The sequence below is a fragment of the Mytilus californianus genome, unplaced genomic scaffold (assembly GCF_021869535.1).
Source record: "Mytilus californianus isolate M0D057914Y unplaced genomic scaffold, xbMytCali1.0.p SCAF_2, whole genome shotgun sequence".
Classification (NCBI taxonomy): domain Eukaryota; kingdom Metazoa; phylum Mollusca; class Bivalvia; order Mytilida; family Mytilidae; genus Mytilus; species Mytilus californianus.
In genome coordinates, this window is record NW_026262668.1 from 55,971,311 (window position 1) to 55,985,511 (window position 14,201).

Sequence of the window (14,201 nt, forward strand, 5' to 3'; positions counted from 1 at the left end):
ATCCCTGGCTTAATATATGTCGGTCAATTAACAATTCAAATACAGTTATGTAAAATGACAAAACCATATTAATTTTTTCAAAACAATCCAAAGATTTTTTTTCATCTTACAATTCAATATGATAACAAGTTGTGGTATGATTACAAAATCAGACAACTATTAACCCGATTCCTAATGACGTGTATGAAGCAACTATAGGTTACCGTAAGACCTTCAACAATGAGCAAAACCCATACCGTATAGTCAGCTATAAAAGGTCCCCAACATTGCATAATGTGAAATAATTCAAGCGAAAAACTAACGACCTGATTTATGACCAAAGAAAAAAACGAAAAACAAATATGACATGCAGCAACTAACGAGAACTACTAAATTACAGGCTCCTGACTTGGGACATGCACAACAACGATATGACTGCTTCAGGGTTAAACATGTTTGTGAGCTCTCAACCCTATCCTGACAATGGTGGAACCGTATAACATGAGAAAAAACTGTAAAAATCGGTTGGAAACGACTTGACTCATCAGATCTGCACGATCCAAAAAGGAAAGAAAGATAAAGACAAAAGTCAAAACGAACCGATTTAAGAGTACTCATAGTTACATATGTACTGAAAGCTAGTTCAAAGCAAATAATAATTAATTAATAAATTATGTTGTACCAGACTAAAGTAGCAATCAGTACACATCCAACGGATTTAGTGTATAGACGTCATAAACAGTGTGAGAAAAAAGCATGACCATGTGCAATGCCAACATATTAGTACAAAGTACAGTCAGGATGTAATAACATAAGTTGTCATAACGGTATAGCAAAACATATTTACCCCACATGTGGAGCAGGATCTGCTTTCCCTTCCGGAGCACCTGAGATCACCCCCAGTTTTGATGGGTTTCGTGTTGCTTAGTCTTTAGTTTTCTATGTTGTGTCATTTGTACTATTAGTTGTCTGTTTGTCTTTTTATTTTTGGCCATGGCGTTGTCAGTTTATTTTCGATCTGTGAGTTTGACTGTCCCTCTGGTATCTTTCGTCCCTCTTTTAGTTATTTTGTTTTAATTTATCAAAAACAAAATCAGTGTTGGTACCAATATAAACAATATTCAAAGATCTTACTACGGCGTTAATTTGATAACATATAAGAATCAGTTATTTAAATGGTCATTTAGTTGTTTAAATGGAACGTATCTAAATTTACAGGCTCTTTAAACAACGTCAATGCCTGCACATCTTAATGCATGATCTGCTTTTTTATATGAATAACTTATAGGAGTGTACTTACCGAAAAATTTGAATGGTTAGTATTTACAATAATATATGAACCCTCAATCTAACAAATCCTGGTCAGTGCTGCTGGTTTCATAGTAACCACAATTAGAAGAAGCAAAAAGAATCACCAATTTAAGTGTCTATCAAAATACAGATGAGCAGAAACTGTCTCTTAAATTTATATTAAAAGTTGAAAATGTGTTTATTGCGAGTAAATGTATATGAAAGTCAATAAAATTGAATGCAATATGGATTTGAATGTAATATACAAAGTATCATGATTTGGAAGTATATTGTCTAGTTATTATGGTGCATACTATACCACAAAAAAAAACCCAACCTGTACACGCATGTCGGACTTGATAAAAGGAAATACATATTTATAGATCGTACAAATAAAAATATATAAAAACATCAAGTAAAAAATAATATCCGAGCAGCAAATTAGCGAATATCTGGTACATATAGAATAATTGCATTTTTGTTTTTGATACTGACTTTATCAGCAAGAATATCAAACGAGCCCGCAAGTGCGATCTGATATTCGAGCTGATGAAGTCAGTATCAAAAAATAAAATGCCATAATTATTCTTTTTATCGGCAATTTTGTTTTAACAATATGTTTTTTGGTTGAGAATATGAAATAAAATGAAATTGTCAATAAAACTATTTTTACACGTACAATACGTTGTGATAGTTGTTCGGTTGTATGAATGAAGTCGCTTGCATTTCATTGATAAATTGTTGCGGATGGACATAAACACGTGTCGTTGCTGCACTGTTACGTGACGTCATTGCCTAATAATTTCGAGTATCAGGTCCAGTCCATCATATAGAAAAATATTAGGCAGTAAGATCAAAGGGAAATGTACAAATTGCCGATAAACCACTGTCCCAGCTGGTAAAAGGGGGGGGGGGGGGGATTTTACCCGCTAAAGTTTTATGTGCCCGATAGCAACTTATTTCAGCTTCAGTATAACTATCTTTTTCAAAATTTGATTCATCAGATTTGCTTCTCATTGTCACATCCTGGATCGGTGTATTAATTAAATCATCTAGTGAATCTACTCCTGACTGTGGAGAAATCCTCAAGAAAATAATGACCAAAATGTCAAGAATTGCAAAACTTACTGCCAGAAACAGCATAAGATCTGCAAACTTTCCTTTTCCTGTTAATCCATTATAGTATATAACTGAAAATATTGCCGGACTTCCATTTTCAAACGCTCCCAGAATTCCAACTATCAATGCTCGATATTTATTTTGAAAATTTATGATATTCGTATTTAGTGCTGTCATGTACGTAAATACAGATCCGGTACCTAAATAGAAATTAAAAATGATTACAGTTAGTACAAATGCATTGAAAATTGAATTCTATGTTTAACACGTAGACGTAACATTTTGATATACCAGTATGATAAAAATTAAAGACTCCCGGAAAGCATTTTGTGTTTGTGCTGGTCAGCTTCTAAAATAGTTGTCGTTGTGTTACATTAATAATCTGGTGGAATATTCAAAATTTGTATCTCAAATGCAAGTACGTTCATACCTACTACTACATGGATGAACACAAGGACTGAACTGAAAGCTGCTAATGAACATTTCAGCACAATAAATCATTTACATATCGTTTTGTATCTACATTCAATGAATTATGTTTGTTCTTTTGCTCTTCTCAATAGTGCATACAAACCGTTAAGGAATTCGTTATAAAGTATTTTGACAAAGGATATAAACTACATTCTATGACTTCACGTATAACTGCTAATTCTGTTATGACCAGTAGAAAACTTTTCTTGAAAGCAGTAGATCTCAGTAGCAAAGCCACATCAGCTAAGTTGTTGAATCTACCTTTGAATGGTGCTCTACTCTTTGGTGGTAAATATTTTGAAACTTTGCATTCCTCTGCTGAGAATATTTGTGATGCTAAAGAAACACAGAATGTTTATCGTTCTTCTTTTGTACCTGGCAGGCACAAATATTACGAAGGATCTAGAAAGCGAAAATCATCTGTAGAATTTCAAATGTCAAACCTGTTAAAAATGCAAGAACTGATAAACAAGATGATCGCCGTGGCACTGACACTTTGTCTAATTTTTGTGCCTTGCCAACAAAACAAGGAGGGAAAGGTTCTTTTTATGGAAGAATTTCTCCCAGAAAAATTACAAAACATGAACAATTAATTTCTTGTGGTAAGTCTCTAGGTAGGAACTCGCATGTTATATTTCCACTCAGAATAACTCAGAACAAGTTAGTAACTCAAATAGTGAAAACAAAGTTAAATGTTAGATTTCTTAAATATTCCAGCTTTTACAGGAGTAAAAGAGACAATTGTTCCAAGAGAAAATACCAAAAGATTGTAGAAAATCAGGGATATTACAGCACATTATTCTTAGTATCAAAATGCCAAGGAGGTATGAGACCGATTTTAAATCTAAAACCACTTATCCAATATGTAGTTCTGCAACATTTCAATATGGAAACTCTGAGGTCCGTTCTAAAAAGTCCAAACATTGGGGAGTGGGCAGTAACACTGGACTTAAAGGATGCGTAATTCCATATCTCCATTCACAAGTATTACAGACAGTTCCTCCGCTTCAGTGTTCTAGATAATAAAAAAAGAACAAGAAGGTGTCTGCGGACACGAATGCCCCCCGCTCAAGCTTTAAACAAACGAAAATGGGACGGATAGACGGACGAAAAGACGGAAGGACGGAAGGACGGACGATCACTTAATGCTCCTATCACCTACGGCGGGGACATAAAAACTATCAACTTTACCTTTTGGTCTCAAGTCAGCTCCAAGAATTTTCACCAAATTAATGGCAGTAGGTGCGTTTCTGGTTATAGAACCACAGCAAAGTTATGCTGACGCAAATGAAACTTTACACTTAGAAATTATTTTAAAATAAACTTGGTTTGATAATCAATGTAGAATTATCATGTTTGATCCCGACTCAAACTATAGGGTATTTAGGATCAGTGATTGATTTGAAAGAAGGCCTTGTTTTTCCGTCAGAGGTGAGGTTCAGATATATAAAGCTTTAATACGTTCGCCAACAGTAGATGCACGTGCAATGTTGAGACTAGCTCTTTTGGCTCCATGCATAAATCTGATTCCAATTGCACGGCTGCACATGAGACCACTTCAGCTCTACCTCTTAGCTTGGTGGTGACCAGCTCATCATGATTTAAATTACGTGATACCATTGTAACAGCCATTTCAGGAAAATCTGCTCTGGTGGTTAAAACAGAACAATTCTTCAAAGGAGTATAGTTAGAACAGGAATCTGCTCAAGTGACTCTGGTGACAGATGCGTCACAGTCGGACTGGGGAGCCCATATTGAATAGCAGGAATTTTACAAGTTCGGTACAAAAGGAAACACATTACATCAATTGGCTAGAATTTGAAAGCTGTGCATTTAGCATTTCAACCCTTTTTATCGGAAGTCAAATGCAAGAGTATTATAGTGAGAACAGACAATTCAACTGCTGTCAGTTATCTGAACAAACAGTGAGGGACTCGATTCCCAGAGCTTTGTTACCTGACATGGTAATTGTTAAAATGATGCATAATTCAGAAGATCAGGTTACAAGCTGTTAATATACCGGGGAAAACAATGTCATAGCAGATGCTTCGTCCAGGGGGGGGGGGGGGAGGTTTCAATTCGGTTGACAGAGTGGGCCATAGATATCACAATAGCAAATCTGTTATTTCATCAATTGAAAACACCAGTGATAGATCTGTTTGCGACTGCAAAGAACAAGATGCTGCCAGTGTTTTGCTCTCCTTGACCAGAAGGGACAGCAGTTTCAGTAGATGCACTGTCAATAAACTGGACAGGAATTTTGCTTATGCCTTCTTTCCACCAATAACTTTAAACAGAGTGTTACAAAAAAAATCAGAAGGAGGACTATGTAATATTACTGATTGCCCAACTGTGGCCAAGACAGTCATGGTACAGTCAACTTCTGGACCTTTTGATAGACTTTCCGATAAAATTGTCTGTACAACAGAATCTTTACTTATCGTAGATTTAAATTAATTTAATAAAAGGAGTTTACAACAATGATCCACCAACTCGACAGTTGGCTCCAAATTGATATTTGCCTTTGGTTTTATCAATGTTAACAAAGACTCCCTTTGAACCACTACAAGGAGCCGAGTTCAGTAGCACGCTGGGTAGTAGATACAGTTAAATTTACATATGATCATGCAGATAATGAACCTCTACAGTCAGTCGGAGCTCAAGATATTAGAAAATTATCAACTTCATTGGTATCATTCAATTGACTCCCTCTCAAGATATTTTAAAAGCGGCTCATTGTAAAAATGAAAAAAACAATCACTTCATTTTACTTGAAGGATGTACCAGATTTAGAAATCTGCAGACGGCTTACAGAAAACAGATGAAGTATTAAGGTAGGAATTTATTGTTTACTAGTTGACTTTCTTCCTCTTTCCCATCAGCCTTTACTGTTATGCTGCAAATTCTTTGCAAATATTTTCAGACAGGTAAATACAGATTTTGATATAAAACTAACGTTTTTTTGGGGGTAACTAGAGGGTAATTGCAAATGTTTTCAGACAGGTAAATACAGATTTTGATATAAACTAAGGTATTTTGGTTGGGTTACTAGAGGTTATTTGCAAATGTTGTCGGACAGGTAAGTACAGATATATCGAAAAGAAGGTTTTTACCCCGAAAAACTTTCATCAAAATAGAAAAGTTCCTATTTAATGAAATTGTCTTTAGGTTGCACTTTGTAAATACAGCTGTTTCTCAAACCACGCCTCTTTTGGGGAGATATAGAATATTCATAGATAATTAATTTTGTTTACATACTGGTTCCCAGTTATGATCTCTATGTTTCATCTCATAGAGACATAACTTGGGAATGTTACCAGTAAATATACATATGCATATTGTTTATATTGAAATCTGTGATAATCCTACAGTTAAGGTATGGGTAGTTAAGAAATTTAGTGTTAGTGTAAACTCTTAGAAGTTCGGGGCATATAAATGGTGAAAATATGCCGCACAGCCCTATATTTTGACCTTTAAAAAAAAAGGAGTACATATGAACTTTCCATTCTAGGATAGGATTTTTTTCAAAACTTCATAGTAAAAGTGGTACAGTTTTAGCCGTAAAAGGAGTTCCTATGGGAAATTGCATTGTCAATATTTACAGAAATGCAACCTATATTGGGTGAAAAAAGAGAACATACAGAATTTAACCAAATTTGAATTATCTCACAGATTTTAATGAAATCAACTCAAATATGAAGTTTTATAAATATTTCATGAAGATTGAGAAAATCATGGGCCTTAACTATGATGACTCAGCATAAATTCACAGATTACAGTATGCATAGTATACTTAAAGCCCTGAATGCAAAATGAATTCATAATATATGCATATTTGTAAGTTAAATTGTTTAGAAGTGCTTATAATTACTCTTCGCAGTTATTGAAACTCATAGATCCTTCCTGAATATTATTGGTGGGGTGTTTTTGTCCTGTCGATAACCCAAAAGTAAGCAGTAACACCTAAATCTGTTTTTTTTGTCACCGCGACTTAAAAAAATACAAGCTAGAAATACAAAAATATCTCAACAAAACTTACAATAGTGTGTCCTATCCTGAATATGTACTAAATATTCCATATCGCTAGAAATAGCAGAATAATTTAGGAAATTTGAGGCCCCAGGGGCAAAAAACAGAGAAAATTGCCTACCCCTGGGTCATAAAACAAATAATATAACTTGTAAATGCTATGATTTTATGATTTTATAGGTCTTTATATAAAAAACAATAACTGTGCTTGGAAGTTATGCAAAAATCAGATGTTAGCAGTCATCTCTATACAATTTTAAGTGAAATTGTACATCAGACTGGTATCTGCATACATACAACTATTGCAAATATGGCTTTGTTTTAACACTTCTAGTTCATATATTAGCTAAATTATGTCAGGTATATGGTTAGAGATGATACTGTTGTGACAAAAATTCTAAACTGACCATTTGAGGCAGAAATTGTGAACTTTCATTGACAAATAGGCATACAGTAAGATGTGGACTGGAGACAGAGGCAGGATTGGATACTTTATATAATCTTGAATGTTGGAATGATTACATTTACAGTATTCTGAAATGCTTTCAATTTGTTATCAGAACAGTTTTAAACAGGTTCTAGGCATTAAATGTCAGAAAACATGCAAATAGGATAAGCTGGCCATAATTAAAGTATTGTTTTAAAATTCTTTAAAAAACTGAATCAGGGGAGGGGGTATAAAATGTACAGTAAAAGAAAACTTAGAGTATATGCAGTGATTTCTTTAAGGCTATAATTCTGATAAATAAGTATTAATTTGAGAAAAAGTTTTTTTTAGAGAGTTTTCTATTTGAATAAATGTCTGTATAGGTTGCACTTTGTAAATACAGCTGTTTCTCAAACCACGCCTCTTTTCGGGAGATATAGAATATTCATAGATAATTAATTCTGTTTACATGCTGGTTCCCACTTATGATATCTATGTTTCATCTCAAAGAGACATAACTTGGGAATGTTACCAGTAAATATACATATGCATATTGTTTATATTGAAATCTGTGATAATCCTACAGTTAAGGTAGGGGTAGTTAAGAAATTTAGTGTTAGTTTAAACTCTTATTAAGTTCGGAGCATATAAACGTTGAAAATATGCCGCACAGCCCTATATTTTGACCTTTAAAAAAAAGTAGTGCATATGAACTTTCCATTCTAGGAAATGATTTTTTTCAAAACTTCATAGTAAAAGTGGTACAGTTTTAGCCGTAAAAGGAGTTCCTATGGGAAATTGCATTGTCAATATTTACAGAAATGCAACCTATAACGATAAATATGGGTGTAACTTTATCTACTTTAGTCGTTACAAGTCTTATTTCAATAATAGAACTAACAAATACCCTTACTTAGCTTCCAAAAAAAAAATGATTAAAGCCATTAGTATTTTATTTGATAATATCTATGATCGTGATGGAGATTGGACTCTCAGTCCCCGAGGGTATCATCAGCTCAGTAGTCAGTACTTCAGTACTGACGTGATCAATAACAAACCTTTCTAAAATTGTCCGTTTATAAATTTTGAAATTATAAGAAACCAAGGCAAAGTTGACCTTATATAAATTTGGCTATTTTTTTAGGTCCTTTTGGTCATATAGCTCTTCAATTGTTTAGGTTATTATACATTCTTTGTTTTCAAATATTCGGCTTTGACCGTTCCTAATGAAGGTAAATCCTGAAAAGCGCTTCGGACGCATGAAATTATTTAACATTTTGTTTTCATTTTTTTTAATGTTTGAAGTATAATTCCACCTGCAGAAATTGAGAAAAAAAAATGGTAAACCTCACCAAGCTTATTATGTAGTATTTCTACTCAACAAGCTATCAAGTTTCAGACTTGTCTGTCAAATATTTCTTTTATGCATCACAGACTAATTGCTATATTTAAAGTTATACTATTGTTCAATCGTTGCGTTTTGGTATTTTTGGTAGGAACATCAATTTGCTAATTAATAGATTGAAGCAAGACTAAAATATTTTATATGTAAAATTCTATTCATTGTGTTTGCATTGAAATTCCGTACAAATTTATCCTTGGCATTGCATAAAGTCGTGTCTTTTTGTGCTGTTTATTGAGCTAAATAAAAGACATAAAACAGCATAATCTTGATCATAGCTGAATGTATACATCATGTGGTGAACAGGATTGAAATGAAAATTACTGCTGTTAAAATGGTCTTCAACCAAAACGTTAAAAAATTGTTTTCTATGACAATGTTATAGTACCTGGATATAACTAGTACCTTTAGATATTGATTTTGATTTTTGGTGTTTTAACGCCACTTTCAACATTAAAGGCTATTTCGTGGCTGCCAGTTTTTATTGGTGGAAGAAGGCGGAGTACCCCCAGATAACTACTGACCTTCGGCCGAAATACTTACATTTCTAGTCAATTAAGATTTGAGTCGAACGAATCTGCCATGTACGGGATTCGATCTCACAACCTCAGTGTTGACAGGCTAGTGATACAGTAGTTGAACTACATAGCCCACTCGACCACCGAGGCCCCTCTAGAACCTTGAGAATGGTGTTCATAAACTAATATCAACACAAAGAAATTGGGAATATATTTTGTTTCTGCAAGGGTTAACGTAGCATCTGTTATTTCATTCTTAATCATATCAATATGTTGGACAAATATTTGATCATCTTAATTATTTGTGATAATTCATAACTGACTTAATACTAACCGCAAAAACAGAAATATATAAACATTAACCAACTGTTCCTTCCATAAAATTTGGCATAGTTTGGGGTGCTCCATAGAAGTTAGAACGAGGACACAGACATTATTATCCCGGTTACTGAGGTTGCAATAGGTCCATATTTGTCAGAGAATGCCAGGTAGAAACCCAAAACTAAATCTAACATACGAGAGAGAAGACTGTAGATATACTGAAAAAGAAAATGACAAAAAATATTATAAATTTTTATAACTAATTGTTGCATGGGGTGGTTTGCAACCGGTGAATTACATCTTGTCTAATTAAAATCTTCTGTGTAATATAGAAACGTTTAATAGATTACTCTGATAAATGAAGACACATGAAAAGAGAGGCGAACGATACCAAAGGAATATTAAAACTCAAAGGTCGAAAATAAACTGACAACGTCATGGCAAAAAAAGAAAAAGACCTTTAAAGACAAGCAACAGTATACAAAACACAACATAGAAAACTAAAGACGAAGCAACACGATCCCTACCAAAAACAAGGGGTGATCTCGCGTGCTCCGGAAGGGAAAGCAGATCCTGCTCCTTATGTGGCACCCGTCATGAAAATGTGGAATCACATTAATGATAAAATATAATTTATATCGATTTATAATTTTTTTACGCATTATCTTATAGATTTATGAAGCGACAAATTCAATATTGTCAGAATTCGAAAGTCAACAAGGAAGATTGAGCAACTGTGTAATTTTTGGTGTGCTGTCATCTTTTTTCTACTTGCACGATTTTATTTATCCATCTTAGACTAACTAATTTGACTGTTTTTGATATTTGTTTGTCTATTTTGTTACTTGTTTTATTTAAACGCCTTTTGTTTTATACCGTCTGTCTGGGTGAAATTTAATATCTATTTCAGTTCTTCGGCATAAACATTAAATGCAAACAATTAACCCGCCATAAACTTTACCAAACATCCAACAAATAGACCAACCAACTTCAGGACCCGCAATCGACATGGTGATGTGGTTTCTTCTGAAAAAAATACTCAAATAGTACATGCACATACCGGTCAACAAAATAGGTTCGAAGTAAATTTTCATATGAGATGTTTATAGTTACTGTAACTTTGCTAATTATCTAAATAAACTCATCATTGTTACATTAATTACATTAAAACTTCGTCGTATTCGTATTAAAATCGTCCAAATAGTAAAAACAAACGATCAAAATCTGTTGGCGATATTTATCTTTTCCCTAAGAGGGTTTTTAACTTCCGCTAGTCTGATTTTTAACACCCATCACCTTATTGGTTTATCATTATGAAAATGACGAGATATAGTATGAATGCTAATTGAGACGACATTTCACCGGCGACCAAAGGAATTTGATGTAAGCAGCAAAAGATCACCGCATTATCTTCAGCAATGAGCAAACCATATGTGTCATTTATATCATTTACACTTGTTTCTGCATTCAAACTGTAAAGCAGACATTTTGAACACTGAGAATTATACATTCATGTTGTCTGTAATTGTATTAATACTTACCATCATAAAAGAATGTTAGATCTGTAACCAGAGGCGGATTTAGGGAGGGGGCATGGTGCCCCCTCCTTTATGCAGCTACATACATGGTTAATGCATAGACGTTTTACATGTCCCACTCCTAACGTTGCCTAGTTGCCCATTCCTCCCTTTCCTCAGCCTTTTTCAAAATCCTGGATCCGCATCTGGTAACTGTATAAATACTTATATCATAAGAGAATGTATTGTCTGTAATTGTATAAAATACTTACCATAAGATTTCATATACACAACTGTGTTATCCCATCACCTTGTATTCAAATAAAAAAAAAATCCGAATAAAATGTAATATATTTGTTCTACTTGTTGACCATACACACTATACACTACAATTTTTAAACCATTTATATTACACAGAGTGTATCATAGAAATCGGTTTTTTTTAATATGAAAGGAACATTATATACCTGAGTGATGCTGCTAACCCACATATGTATATTACAAATGGCGGTATCAATTTAGGAACGGGAGGTTTATTCTACAGCTGATTCAAATGTTTCTATGTTTATTCTCAAATCTACGTTTTCATTTCCCTAGACTATGGTTAGATTGTTATCTTTTATAAGCTAGAGATAAACATTCTTTTCAAATTAATGAGGTATTAAAAGTTACGATTTTTTCTTAATTTATAAATTTTTGAAGTAATTGCAAATAGTCATCTACTAGTTAATGTTAATATTATGAATGTAGAATGAGGCATTCAATATGTTTATGAACGCTCTACTCTCTCCCATACATCACAGATAAATGTACAAACCAGTTGAAATGTTGCTAGACCAATCACAAATATTAAGGTAGATAAGGGAAATACAACTGTGTAGATTTTTTTTACCAAACTTCAAAAAGACTACTGGATTTGGAAATTGCGACACCCTAATATGGTTGCGATGACAAAATTGATGGTATAGGTATTCTATCTAGTCCCAATTGCAACTCGGTGAATGTGGTGAATTAATATGTTCAACTTTGCTCCTCGACCGACGACGTAGATGCATCTAAGGTCATCACCTACTTCTCCTCATACCTCTATTAATGACCTTCTGCTATTTATACAGAAGCCGTTAGGTATGCATCGCATCCACACGAAGCTATATTCACTACCTCTTTCGAAACTTCATTCTCTGTTCAACTTTTGTTTGGAAACCCCTTTTACAATTCGTACCAACACAAACCTTTGGAATTGCCTATCAGACTGGTCAGACCGGTTGGCATAGCAAAAGATGTAACGGAGAACCGGTCCTTTCTAAGGCTTTCTTTTGCCAACAAAGATCTTGGTGTCATCAATTTTTGCAATATCCTCCTCATAAATCAGTTCAATCAAAAATACCTCATTCTTTAAAGACCAGTCTGTTCCTGTCATCTCTTATACCCATAACACTACTTGCGACTATTTTTCAAATTCAAACACAAGTTTCATGATCTCAAAATTAACGACCTGTGCTAGTTCCCCATTTTTATATAATCCGGCTGGCCACATAATTACTGGTGACCTGATCATAGCCAACAATATTTTCCTGTAAAATGTGTTAACAAAAGGGTCGAAGTACCGTGAGCTTAAATCCATAAATTTGTAACACAATTTAAAAATGCTAATGAATTCAGTCGAGGATTATGCCAGGCTATAATGGCTCATCTTGAAAAAGAGGAGGCAGATACTCTTTCCGAATAGGTTATGGAAGTGAGGTCATTGGTATATGAATACTCATGAATACCATTCTCCGAGGACCCGAATGTTGCTAAACACCTAATCTACCTCCATGACAATTATGTAGTTGTCTCCATAGACAAACCCCGAACATAATCTTTTTGTTAGTAAATCACATAACTTACACTACTTAATAGTGGAATTCACTTAGAAACTCCAATATATCAATTACAAAAGAGAAAATCCTGAACAACTTAGGTCTATTCTAAATTCCTTTGGCATTTCAACCAAAGAAGGAGAAATAGTTCTTCATTCACTGAAAAGTGTACCCAATTCCACAAGTGTCCGTTCAAACAACGTCATTTTGCTGGGTCTGTCGTGTGCTCTACGAAACCTCCTTCGAAATCATTAACAATTATTTTGTCAGCATCAAACCCGGTATTCAAAATTACTGTAAAATTTACTTATTCTAGATGCAGGGTGAATCAGGTGTGGTAACTTAATATTGAAGATCTGCTAAATTGACGGTCCTGCTACAATTTAAGACTTCTGTTAAAATTGTCGCAAATCCGTCCACCGCCAATATGATTGGGGGAGCTGTGTGTAACAGCCATGACGATAATTTTTTTTTAAAGTTCGGATAAAATGAATAAAGTGTATATTGTTAAACATCAAATATTTTTTTTTACATTATTTATACTGTCTTCAATTAAGCTGACGTTTCTTTAAAACGATTCACCAAGATTATAACATGAGCAATTATCACTGACAAGTCAACTATAAAAAATAACGGTGTAGAATAGTCATCTGGAAAAGTAATGCCATCCGTCTTACTAGAAATAATTGTTTCAAGGGCTCCTTGGATTATGTGTAGAACATTTTCGTTTCCCATCTTAGTAAAATGCCCCCTTCTTTGGCTAGAAACTCGTATGCACCTTGTATATCAAGATATCGAATGTAACAGCCTCCATGCTTTGTCATGTGGACACCAATGGAGCTGTTTAACCGACGCCTGCACTTGTCCTTATAATTCACATTTTTTGAAAACCGCCTCTGTCATCTTGGTAATATTTGAGATCAAATTAATGTAGTTTCAGGCAATTTGTTAGATAACCATGACATCAATTTGACAAGTTGGTAATGTTGATAACCTAGTTTAATATTACCTAAATCATTTCCCCAAATGTGAACTTTAACATAGCTCCGAGGATCTTTTAATCATAGCATTATTCTAATGCGACTCCTCATCTTATAGAGAGTTAATCCACCGGTACACTATCCCAACCTATATAACAGCCAGCACATTGAAACTTTTTCATGATCTATAAGTAAATATTTGGTATATAGAATGATTGTATGGTGATAGCTCATCTGACCTTGCCAATTTAATTAAATACACTCAATGAAATAAAACAACAACATA